We start from the raw sequence: 13,844 nt of genomic DNA on the forward strand, positions 1-13,844 counted from the left end.
ACTGTGCCCCGGGGGACCCGCTTGCCTTCCTGCTGCAGGGAAACATCCAGACTTGTTTAACCTACAAAACACCTTATTACAAGTCACTGGCCCCACCTAGGACTCCAGGCGTTGAGTGGTAGCAATCAGCCAGCCAAAATTTTAGATCAAATGAAAACAGAAATTGACGTGGTATCACCAATGATGTTTCCTTCTGTGGGAAATGTTAATGTCTTTGATCACCTTGTCTAAATTACGTTTTGGAAACCCATTTTTTTAATATAGCTCATTAAAGTCATTTACTAAACTCTAAGTTTTGTTCTTACAGGACAAAACATAATAGATGCTCCGTAGGTATTAGTGAATGGATAAATTAATGAATATTCTTGATCCTAAACTCGGAACACGCCCGATATCCCTGAGAAGGCTCTTAAGGCTCTCCCATCGCGGACACTTTGACATATATACTGTAATTTAGGCAGCCTCCTCAGTATTAGAAAGTGATGTAATTCTTAGTAGTAAAAGTTTTACTTCAGTTTCTAGCAAACCAAGATGGATTTTTTGATCTCTGTTCCTAAAAATATGTTCTCCTATCAAGGTACAGTGTCACCACAGAGCAAGTCAAGTTAATTGTCTCTGCATTTTAGAAATGTGTTAAGAGTCCCTTCACAGTGTTTCCAAGAGCTGGATGAGGTGGTGGTGTAAACATTTCCCCGTGGGAACTTTACACAATCAAAAGAAACGAAATGATTGACAAATGCATCCTTCAGCTAATTGAAGTGGTTCTGGGCTGACCAGATGTTTTCAGCTGAATCATGGCCACAGATGCTATTGCTTCCTTATTCCTTAATCTGGGGATTACCCTGATTGGCTAGCTTGGTGACATTTGAGTGTTTCCAAGAAGCTTGTCTCTCTTTTGTTCCGGTACGTGGTAAAGAGCTCTTGTCTGAAGCGATTTGCCCTGGAAGTGTTTTCAAGGAAGTTATCGGGGTTGTTTGTTTTTCCTGTTCTTGGATGTGGTCTCTGGTGAGGTCAGAAGAATGGAATGGCTGTTGCCACAGATGACACAGGAGCTATTTCCACAGCTGGCTGCAGAGTGGGCAGTCCCTTGCAGGGAGGTAGATGATATAAAACATCTGTCACAATGAGAATAAGCAAAAACAATGTCCCTTTGAAGATTGCCTTTTAATGATGAGGTGGGGGTTCTGTTTCCACAAGGGGAATGAAGGATGGAGTTGGCGGCAGGCAGATGGCTTCAGGCTTGCTCTTGCGTGAAATAAAGCAAAAAGTGTATGTTGAAACCCTCTGATGCTAGTCAAACTGGCTGATTTTGCTGAACGTTCATTTCCCTGCCGATTGCACATATAATCAATGAGAGAGGGAAGGGAGGGCTGGAAGAAAAGGGTGGGACAAAAACTAGGAGAGAAAACGGATTCTGAATATTTTTCTCTTGAGTAACTTGAATACAATAGTATAATTTCCGCTGGTGGTTGAAAGTTCAGGAAAAGCATTTGGAGCCCAGTTTACTTTAAACTTTTTTTTCAATGTTTTATTTTATTTTTGGCAGAGAGAGAGAGACAGAGCATGAGTGGGGATGGGGCAGAGTGGAAGGGAGACACAGAATCTGAAACAGGCTCCAGGCTCTGAGCTGTCAACGTAGAGCCCGCTGTGGGGCTCGAACTCACAGACCGCGAGATCATGACCTGAGCCGAAGTCGGACGCTTAACCGACTGAGCCACCCAGGCATCCCGAAGTTTACTTTAATGTGTTTGCAACCCCGTGTTATTTTTTAAAGAAGTTTTGAAAGCTACTATAAAAATGGTATGTCATTAAGGGCATAGGATGACAAAAACTTCAAAATTTGAATTCCAGTTAGCAGACAGAAAGTCCTATTTGTTTTCCTTCCAGGAATGGAAGAAAATAATAAAATCATCTGAGTGAACTCTTTTTAATAGAATATTAGTTTCACATCACATCTACCTTTAAAAATAAATTTGGGGGCGCCTGTGTGGCTCAGTCGGTTAGCATCTGACTCTTGATTTCGACTCAGGTCGTGATCTCACGGTTCATGGAATTGAGCCCTGTGTGGGGCTCTGCAAAGATGATGCAGAACCAGCTTGGGATTCTCTCTTTCTCTCTCTCTGCCCCTCCCTTGCTGGTCCATGCTCGCTCTCGCTCTCTCTCTCTCTCTCTCTCTCTCTCTCAAATTAAATAAAAATGAAAATAAATTTCAAACAATGAAATTAGCATATATTTTATCGCACAAATATGTTATAGAAAGAGAAATCTGACGATAGACTGATCTGATAGCAAATAAATGCTATTAGCAGACAATAAACTTCTAGAGCTCCTGTTCTATGACGAAATCAGGTGCTGCTACCTCTGTTAACCGCGAACCACACTGCTCTGCTCTGGTGAAAAATGACCAACATTTCTGGGACCCATGCAATCATGATACCCCGGTACCACCTGGCCAGCAAAATGGGTGCCACATGCCCCCCACCCCCCCACCCCTTCTCTTGCAAATCTAAGTCTTTGCAGGTGCTTCTAATTAGTAGAAGTCACATATCTATATGTAACAGATGAGAAATGTAGGGTGTTTTTCCCCCAATTCTAGGTTAAAAAAGCAGGATACACTTTGTGGGAGACTACGAACATGTGGAGGGAATGTTAAAAAATAAATGTCTACAGCATGCCCTGACTGAGGGAGGTACACCATGGGAAGTAATTGGATTAATCCTCATGAGACCTGGTGAAGCATTCGACTCAGCCAGTAGCACTTGAAAGGAAGGAATAGAAACTTAGAGATATTTATGATAGAGCAGTGACAAGACTCACTACTGGTTTGTTATGCATGATGAGGGAGGAAAAGGCAAGGATGGCCTGGACTTTTCTTTATTTTTTCAAGGATCAAACGGAAGAGAAAGAACATGCTGTGGGAATCGAAAAAGAGAAAATATTCAGGATGGGTCACGGTTGTTTTGAGATGCTTGTGATTCTAGATTTAGTGAGCTGTTGGAAATTTGATTTAGGAATTCAGGAAGAGGGGCAAGACAACAAAGAGATTTTAAAAGCTTTTATTTTGGGGGCGCCTGGGTGGCTCAGTCGGTTAAGCGTCCGACTTCGGCTCAGGTCATGATCTCGCGGTCCGTGAGTTCGAGCCCCGCGTCGGGCTCTGTGCTGACAGCTCGGAGCCTGGAACCTGCTTCAGATTCTGTGTCTCCCTCTCTCTCTCTCTCTGTCCCTCCTCTGCTCACACGCTGTCTCTCTCTCTCAAAAATAAAAGTAATGATAACATTTTTAAAAAACTTTAGTTTTTAACTAATTTTAAAAACTTTGATTTTACACTGACTGGCATTTTTTGTTAATTCCATCAGGGCCTGGCAAGTAACAGTATTTTGGAATTTTATTTCTGATACCTTATTAACACTTTATGTTTATGGCATGTGTGAATATTTAGATGTTGACTCTTTATACTTTACAAGGCCTATAGCATCTCATTTAACACTTGACTGTAATAGCCATTATTCCAAACTCATTGGTGAAGCAGAAGATATTATTTGGAAAGAATAGAGATTTCAATGTGATGGTTGCCTTGAAAACATGTCATAGGAAATGAAAGGAAATTTTTTTTTGTATGGGAGATTTTATGGAGAAAAGGAGAAGCCGTGTGGAGACTATTGAGGGACTGAAACTAAATGTTACCGGCTGTTCTGTGGTTATAACAAGGAGGCGTATTAATGTTGCCAACATTATTTGAAGCTACTTGACCCTCACATGTGCACTGAAAAAGGATTTAACAAACTGATTAAGAAACAAACCAAAAATCTCTCCAGAAATATAAATCTCTCACAGAAATTAAAAAAAAAATAGAGCAAAGCTTCTCAAAAGTTTACCATGGATATGACTCACGTAAGGATCTTATGGAAATTCAGATTCTGATTCAGTGGGGGTGGGGCCAGACCTGAGAGTCCGCATTAAACTCCCAGATGATCCTACCTGATCGCAGACTATGCTTTGAGGAAGAACGTACTAGAGAATTTAAGACCAGTATTTTGCAGGTGCTGTTAATTAGCAGAAGTCATTCAACAGAAAAATCCAAAATTACTAACATAGCATTACTGTTTAGGAGAAGTGGCCATAAAATCTAAGTGGAATAAAGGACGTAACTAAGTTTCTGGCACAAAGTCCACAAGAAATAGGACACAAGAATAGAAACACAAAGCTGTTTTTCATCTCATCTACTGGACAACTTTACGTTTTTAACTAACATCTTGCAGACCAGAGAATGTATCTTGGTTGGATGCTAATATGTAAATTTTACCTTAGGATATGGCCATTCCACTAGGTCATATTTTATCTCAGAATTATATTACAAAACATTCCATCACAGGATATATACCACCTTGGAGACATGTCAGTGACAATAGTTCTAATAGCAAGTGTACTTTAAAGGGAGTAAATTAGGTTTTTAATAGGGTCATGACTTTATACTCCTATCCTTAGGTCCGGTTGCGTTGCCAGCTCTAACCAGGCAAATTCCTAAAAATGTCTTAAAGGAGAAAGCAAATAGCCCAGAAATGTCCTCTGAGGGACCACAACATAAAGTACATTTGGTAGCAAATTGCAGGACGAGGAATCGCTATTCTCCTAGTAATGACAAAAATCAAAGTGCCTTGTGACATTTTTAGGCAATTTGCACTATAAACAATGGCCATAAGTAAGATAACAGGCAACTTTTCCTCTTGATCACTCCTGTGGTTTGAGAAATGATTTCCCAGGCCCACTTACCAATAGGATCCTACAAGACCTTGACAATGATTTGCAACCAGCTTTTTTTTTTTTTACTGGTTTTTGTTTTTTTTTTTTTGTTTGTTTTTTTTTTTTGGCCTGTTTGTCAGTAAGGAGAAGATTTTAATGAGAAGCTTTATGACAGCTCCCGGTCCTGAGTGCTAGTTAAAGCGAGATAAACATTTTACCAGGACAAAAGATCCTGCCCATAAATATTCAGACATCTGCTGGGAACCCTATTTGCTTTATCATTTGGAAGAAGGCTGGCCTGGAATACTGCTTCTGACGGGCATCTTAAACTCTCTGCATTTGAAAATCTACGTGGAGGTATACAAAGTGATTGGTGTACAAGTGAATAAAGCATTTCTTCTCTTATCCCATCACAAGGTCTGACAAGAATCTTGGGCAGATATATGACTCTTAAAACAGTTTGTGGCACAGGAAAGCCCTAATAAAAGAGCTTACACTGCATTGGTGGCTGTGTGCCTTGGCTGTGATATATAAAAGAAACTTTGTAGCATTGAATCAGGTACATAGAATTCTTCCAAAGGATGGAAATCAAGTGGTGAACTCCAACATTAAATTTCCCTGGGTAGTGTGTGGCTTTTAGAACCTGGTAATTCTCATACTCAATGACAAGAACATCAATGTGGCAGTGGTCAGACAGAGACATTTTAAAGGAAAGCGTGGATGGGTGGAGTTTTAAGGACCATCAAGTTTCCAATCAAGACGGTGCTTCTGTTTTGGGAATCCTCTTGTCCAATTTGAGCATGGAGTAGCTGTTACTGTTTTGCATCCCTTCAAAGACGTGGGAGCCTTGGCTAATAAATAAGTGCCATTCGCTCATTTAGTCATTCGGCACCATTACAACCTGTTTCATGATCTCCACTGTGCTAGGCTTTGGAACCATTAGAAAATACAGAAAACATCATGAATGGCACAGTTAAAAGAATCCAGAGGAGAAATAAAGTATGATCATGGTCAAGGCATGTGCCAAAAGTTGTGAAAGAAGAGAGGAACAAATGGCCAACAACCTGGGTCAGACGCAAGAGATGTTCCCTAGAATGTAGCATTTGGTAAGAATCTTAGAGTACGCATGCAAAGCTGCTGTTAGTGCCCAGGACTTCGGGCAAAGACACCAAGGGTGAGCAAGCAAGATGGGTCAGAGGAAGAGGAGTAGTTCAGTGTGGGGAGGGGAGAGGCTTCATGTGGATAGTCTTGGGGAACTAGACAGGAAATGTAAATTGGAAGCCGTGTGATCTTTACAGAGTGGATGTACTATGGCAAAAAGGATGTCCTGGACCTACCTAGATGAGCCTTCGTTTGGGCTCAGATAATGTGGAAACAGAGTGGGGGGCACGTTCGCATGGGTGACCCTATTGTCCGTTCAGTCTAAATGGCTTCTGTATAGGAAAAGAGGAATGGAAAACATTTTGTTTCCATCACCGAATTGCCCTATTTCCTCCTTCCCTTCTGTTACACGTTAACTTATAATCGCCATTGGCTTAACAGTACCAGTGTCCTCCACATGTGACATTCCTACTGTGAAATAGTATTTTTCAAGATGCTAACTCAGGTATAAAAATGTGAGCTAGGCTGTACTTTAGTAGAAAAGGCGGTTTGACATGATTTTCCCCATATCACCCGTGGAACACCAACCAACAACAACAACAAAAAAATCAGTTCTGCTCATCTTCAAGGGATATGCATTTTTGTTGTTGTTGTTACCATTGTTGACATAAGAAAATGGTTAAGAGCTGTCCTCCATATGTCTAATGTAATTTTCTACTATGTAATATATTTGGTAAGAAGATGGGGGGGTTTCTTTGTATCTTAAAAAGTAGTAAAAATGGTGAAATATATTATAATTAATAATATTATTGGTAAATATGATATCTTTGTGGTCTTTAATTTTTTCTTCTCACATCTCTTTATTTTATGTATTTTTTATTTGAGAGAGAGAGAGAGCAAGCAGGGGAGGGGGCAGAGGGAGAGAGAGAGAATCCCAAGCAGGCTCTGTGCTCAAGTGCAGAGTCCAACTTGGGACTCAATCTCATGACCCTGGAATCATGACCTGAGCCAAAATCAAGAGTCAGATGCTCAACCAACTGAGCCACCCAGGCACCCCATTTTCCCCCCTCAAGTCTCTTGAAACTAATTTTGGACCTGTATGTCTGTGTGAGGAAGGCATATAACCACAGGAGCCCTTCATAGTGAAGACGAATGGTTTAGATTGTACCATTAGTTTTTCCACAAAGATAGTGTGGTTTTGTCATGTCTATACCACATCTCTGTGATCATGGATTTGTATGGCACACATGTTTTTATGTGGTAGATGCCCCCTAGCTGAGAGCCACGCACTGATTACGTGATTGGAATAGAAGGTTGATGAATGCCAATTCACCCATTGCTGCTGAAATCATAAGAAACTCACTTAAGAGACCCCAGGATCCTTCTATGCACACTTAACGTTTACATTGGCTCAGCGACTATGATCTCTTTAAGTAAGACATCTGAAAGGAAAAGAATATGATAGCCCACCTGCATTATGAAATTCCTTTTATAATTTTAGCCAGGTGTAAATCTTTAATGATGAAGGAACTAATTGTTCTATTTCACAGTCAACAAAACCACTTGACATCAGGGCCCAAAGTCTTCAAATTTTCAACTTTCTCTCAATAATGTAGCATATTTAAAAGCCATCTTGCTCTATTAGAATTCTAAAGAAGCTTGTTGAAAACATCAAAAGTCACTGCTGAACAAATTTCTTTAGTTTAAGCATAAAACTCTAAAGAATTCAGTAAAGCATTGTTGAGAATTCTAATTATCTATATACCTGCTTTGGTAAGAAATACTTCAATGTGACATATTTATATTCTCATTCAGAATGACACTATTGTATAAATAGGTACTTAACCAATAATTGAAACCATTATTCACAGTTGAATAGGCATGGTATATAATTAGGATTCTTTTAAAGGGGACTCAATTGTAAAAAACTAATTTGGTTTTTGGTGTCTTTTAATACTACATATTTAAAAAAAACACTTCCAATTAATGGTAACTGAATCAAAAAGCAACATGAAATTAAGAATATTTAAGAGTAGAAAAAAATCCATTTTTACAGTTAATAGATATTCTCTCATTACAAAACCTATGTACACAACTCTTTTAAATTGACTACAGAGCAATGTAAAATGCCCTACTTCCAAATATGATACCTCTAGCCCACAGCTACACATCTCTAGGAAGCAGTCCAACTATTATGCCAATTGAATTGAGTCTAACTTAGGAAAGAGAAACTCAGCTCTTGTTAGCCATATTTCCAAAATAAATAGTAGCATAAATTTGAACTCAAAAATACTCATATAGCCATTGAAAGTCACATAATAGTCTTGCCTCCTTTCATTGGTGAATTATAGGATTTGGGCAATCGATTTAGATGTCTGATCTTTAAGAAATTGGTTTATATCATAGATAAAATCTCAGCATAAAATGTAAAGTTTGCTGTTAGCGGTAGAAAGCAGAAAGTGGATTAATACTCTTTTTCTAATTACTGCAGTTTCACAACTTCCTCATTTTGTATGCATGGGGTGTGTGTGTGTGTGTGTGTGTGTGTGTGTGTGTGTGTGTGTGTGTGTATAAAAGCATTCACGTACATACATACATACACATTTATACCAAGGTTTCTAAATCTCAACACTAAAGATGTTTCCAGATGGCTAATCCTTTGCTGTGGAGAGCTGTCCTGTGTGTTGTAGGATGTGACTTCAGTGGCCTCTCTACCCACTAGGTATCAATACTACCCTCCCCCAAGGTGACAACCAAAAATATCTCCCAACATTGCCAAATGTCCCTTCCAGACAATGTAAAATTTCCCTCTGTTGAGAACCACTGGTATATTCACATACACAGGTACTTTTTATTTTAAAAATTCCTATTAATATGCTATGGTGACATTGGTAGAACCTTTTACAAGTTAATTTCAGATCTCTTCTTTAAGGAAATGGTGGTTGATGATATTAACAAACGCACATATCGGTGAGGCAGACCATCATTTTAAAACTGAACTGCCCCTTGTGAGAACAGGTTTTCTCCAAATCTTTGGATTGCTCCATTTTGATTAGAAATCTCAAGGTAGTGTTTTAAGTATGCTTTGATTTAGAGTTCTGCTCTTATATCATTCTTCCAACCACTGTTTCTGAAGCAGGCATCATATGCTTCAAACTGTGGACAGCAATAAGATAGTGGTGAACAGGCAGATGTGATGTAGGCCCTTTAGTATGACCAATCTAAATAAAAAAAATCAGTAAATGTTAGCTATTTTTAATTCAACTGAACAATGAGTGGTGCTGATATATAATATTAATACATGAAAACTGTTTTCAGTACCTAGAGCTTGCAATTCTTATTTATAAGGATTATAAAAGGTGTATAAACATGACCCTTGCCCTCTTAGATGGAAAATATTAAAAGAGAATAATAACAAAAAGGAAGCGCTTCAGTGCTAAAATGGGGTCCTGGGGCAGCATGGCTTTTGGTTTAACCATGGTTATTGGCCATTTTTCCATACCTCCAACATTTGTCAGAGGTCATTTGCAAATGCTTTCACGGTTGAAGTCCTGTCTACCAGCTTCACCACAGCTTTTTGGGGTTCAGACATAATTGTTTGAAAAGTCAGACTGCTCCCTCCAAGCCAGTTGAAATTTATCAAGATAGTTGAGGATTAATGAGTGTTCTAAAGATGGAGGCCTTTCCTGCTCCCTTTTTGTTTTCTTTATGCAGCAGCCTTTCTTAAACCATGCCAAGCACCTGCCGAAAGAAAGAAAGAAAGAAAGAAAGAAAGAAAGAAAGAAAGAAAATAATAAAAAGAAACAATAACAAGAAAAACATGACAACATAAACAGATGAAAATATTAAACATCTGTACATATACTATAAGGAATGTTGGGGTGCCTGAGTGGCTGATTCAGTTGAGTATCCGACTTCGGCTCAGGTCATGGTCTCACCTTTTGTGAGTTCAAGCCCCGCGTCGGGCTCTGTGCTGACAGCTAGGAGCCTAGAGCCTGTTTCAGATTCTGTGTCTCCCTCTCTTTCTGCCCCTCCCCCACTCGTGTTCTGTCTCTGTCTCTCTCAAAAATGAATAAACACTAAAAAAATAAATAAATAAATAAATAAAGGACTGTTGCACACCAACATTGCAGGACACTGCAGTTGGGTAGCTTTTCCCCCAAGTTAAATGATATACTTTCATGCTATTTATATTATGAAATTATTGTTGCTAACCAGTTTCCTTGTGGGCTCGTATTATTCTCCGCACTCCATTTTACATGTGCTAAAATAGGGTTGGTGGACATAGAATTGACTGCATATTTATTCTAGAAATATTGGAAACTGACAGAGAAGCAGAAAACATACAGATGAGAAAGAAGATAAGTGACCTTAAACCATGGTTTTTAAAGTCATGTTGAAGGATTACTATTAAAAAGCCTTAGGGTTTTGCATAAGTCACTATAGGAAAAGAGTGTGCAATGGACCACCAACAGTTCGACCTAAGGCTTCTAGACATGAGAAAGAGAAAAAAAGAGAGTGGTATTTCTTTTCTTTCCTTTTCTTTTTTGTCACTTACATGATTTGAATAGTTTTCTTACCTTTTACATTATTATGACTTCGAACTCAAGGCTTACTAAGGTTGCAAATAGGGTAAATTCTCAAATATGCTACAGCGTAAGCCACACTGGTCAAATGGAGACGTGCCAGGTCATCAGGATTAGACTTGAATTATTCAGACAGTGGCCCCATTGCAGCTCATCAAAAATTCGGGCTTGACCTTTTTGCATTTTTAAGTAAGATATAATGTTATTATGGCTATAATCATGCCCTATGGCAACATTGGTATCAAGCAAATAATCGGGTAACAGTATAAATAAAATAAAACCACGTGTCTATACCTAAGACATTGTATCTATGACATCGGCCTATACGGTAGCAGTTTATAGGCAAGAGCACACTTCTCAAACTTCAGGGGACACCAGAAGCCACTGGAAAGCTTGTGGAAACACAGATTTCAAGACCCGAAAGCTCAGAGATTCTAATTCCAATTCTCGGTCTGCTCGTGCTGCCAGGCCACGGATCACCCTTGACGTGGCACTGGTCTACAACACTAACACTCACAGGTGTATTCATAGAGGTGACTCTTCTCCTTGCCCTCCGTGTCCTGCCCTGAATATAGCCCACTGTGTGTGCTCTTGAGGGGGGAGAGCTTGCACATGTTTCCCCTGATTTCACACCGATCCTGTAATTCAGTTGAGAAATTCAAATACTCATGAACTCTCCAAGACTTAACATTTCCTTAAACTATTGGCGGAAGGTTCACAACACAGATGCTTTTCTGGCCTCAGTTCAGATACGTTTACTCTACATCAATGATCTTTGGGAACTTTGTCCGAATTACTGCTGAAATTGTTTATTTCAGAACTAGGGCGACCAGATCCGCCCCACATCTCTTGAGTGTGAACAGCTTTGTTTTTGCAGAGACACTGGCTACAATAGACCAGACATTCCCATCAGCTGTTTGGTCATTGTGCTTTTTAGTGGAATTATAGCACGTTACAGTATTTTTCTCTGCAGCTTAAACATTGAACAAACCCAGACATCCGGAGATGCTAAAATGAAAAATCTGTTTCCTCTTGCTTTGCCATTTGCCAAGTGAACTCTGTCAGATAGCACATTCTATACATTTGGAGTAAATGAAATTACTCTTAATGTGTTGGCAACATCTGTCACAAAACCCTCTTCAATCTATGGCTTAAATGCATTGGATAAGAATGGATGTGACAGTATATTCAATGAGGCACAGTTACGGTTGGGGGCACTAGCTTTGCCTTAAGAAACGTAAGGGTTTTTTGTTCTTTTTTCTTTCTCTCTTCCTTGTTTTGTTTTGTTTTCTTTTGTTTAATGCCCTGCACAACACAGAGGAGATTCTGTAATCTCTGATGAGCAAAGTGGCTGACAGACACCTGTCTTGATTATAGATAACCTGTACTTCAAACCCTCTAAGTTGTCTGTCCCCAGTAAAGTCTCTCCAAGGGGTTCCTGTCTCCTACTTCTGATTTACCCACTGATTGTAAATTTCTTTCATCCCTTGAAACTATTAAGGAATCTAGGTTCTTAATAATTTGCAGGAATCTTTTCTTCATTGAACATGTTTACTGAATATGAACAAGAATGCATGTTCATACATGTCCTTCCCCAAGAATCCTTATTTTATTGTTCATTTATTTGCAATAAATGGCCTGGATAGGAAAGGAATGTTTCCCTTAATTGTTTTCCACTTTATGCCTACTGCTGCTATTTACAATTCCAAATTATGAGAAATCTCTTCTTACTCTTCCCTTTGATTGTCAGTTTCTGGTTTGTCCACAGAGGCAACACTCACTCTGTGTCATCTGTAATCAAATGAGTCCCCAAACACTTGATGAGAAAGGATTCTGAGGAGTCCAGACAATCCTTCCTAAATTAATTCCAAATGCAGGCAGTTCAGTCCTTCTATTCTTTTCATGCGTGGATTTTGATTCCTCTGTCGTATGCTCACATATCTCATTTTCATACTGCCTCCCAAACGAAGACTAAAGTCTACCTCTTGCCCCACTGGAGAATGAGGTCGCCTCTAGGGCACAGAGAAGGAAGTTTTTCCGCCAAACACAATTTGTTCTTTATCTCTGATTTATGATGAACAATCATTTAGGTAGCTACAGCAAGCTGATGACAATTGAGAGGTTTCTGGGATGGTGGCAGTTTAGCTGCTGGAACTTCTAGGGGCAAAATTCTAAGAAGGTAGTCTAAGTTTCAAGTTCGGGAACAGTATTGAAGTCTTGCACCTGCTAAGGATTAGAATGTTGTGAAAAATGCCACTTCTTGTTTGAAAAACAATGCTCTAGGACTTTGTCTTTGCTCTGAGGTTTTTCTATAGTTTATCCCTAAGTGATTTAAGAAGGAGCAAGTTCTTCTTAAAGTGTTTACTGCTGGTCTAGCACAACAAATACCGGAAATAAGGGCCAGAATTTTTGTTGTTGTTGTTGTTTTCTAAGGAAAAAGTAAGGTGGTTTTGTTTAAAGAAATTCAGGCAGCAGGAAGAAAAAGAAAAATTAAGTAAAAGCTTATCTTATTATGTCTCGTAATTCAAGAAGCGTAGCGATGAATGACAGTTCATGGATGCACCAAAACAAAACAACAAAAATGAACAGGATGCGTATTTATAAGCTACAGACCTATAAAATAACATATATTTTTTCTGATTGATGCTAGCTCGTGTGCACATGTCCTTGTAAATGATGTTGGCTCTGAAAATCAAGCGTTTCCAACTATTTGGCTCAATTTCTGTCCTCCCTCCATATTAACGAAGGGGAGCCCCTAAAGGAAGGATGAGTGAGAACCTGATCTTTTAACAGATACAGTCAGGAAATTAGATTTGGATAATAAATACCATGAGGAATTGATCATCCTGAGGAAACGTTCTAAGAAACATTTGCTTGTGGGTAATTTGGGAACTGAGATCCTGCCATCTACATGAATCTGTCCTCGTTTTAGTTCTTCAAAATGTTCACTTATATGGGGGGAAAACGTCACATAGTGAGAAAAATGTTTACAGAAAAAAAATAGCATTCAGATACATAATCATTTTATTACCACTAGGTATTTAAATGAGTTGCCATACCATGAGCTTCTGTGTGTATTACCATCTTTAAAATACAGCTTTGAAATCCCAAAGATTCTATCCAGCCCTAGCTTTTCAATTAAAAAAAATATATTGTTTTGTTCTCCAGGCTAGTCAATTAAGGTAGAGTAAGTAGGATGAAGAAAGGAAAGGGCTTGCCCTTTGCTCTACTATCTACGTGCAACTTTGTATACGAACAGAAGTTTTTAAACATGTCTGTTACTTTTTGCATTCCCAACAGTTATAATAAATCAAAAAGCATATTCCAGAAGTAGGCCTTTCCTAACACCTTATGAAAAGCTTGACCTGTTTTTTCCACTAATATTTTAGCAGCCTTGCGTTTGACCAGCATTTAACA

General features: G+C 39.0%; 1 protein-coding gene across 13 annotated transcripts in view; it reads left to right on the forward strand.

The window, feature by feature from the left end:
• RBMS3 (RNA binding motif single stranded interacting protein 3) overlaps positions 1-13,844 on the forward strand; it is a 1,326,374-nt gene that overhangs the window by 1,238,821 nt on the left and 73,709 nt on the right. The window lies entirely within an intron of this gene.

This window comes from Felis catus, chromosome C2 (assembly GCF_018350175.1).
Source record: "Felis catus isolate Fca126 chromosome C2, F.catus_Fca126_mat1.0, whole genome shotgun sequence".
NCBI lineage: Eukaryota > Metazoa > Chordata > Mammalia > Carnivora > Felidae > Felis > Felis catus.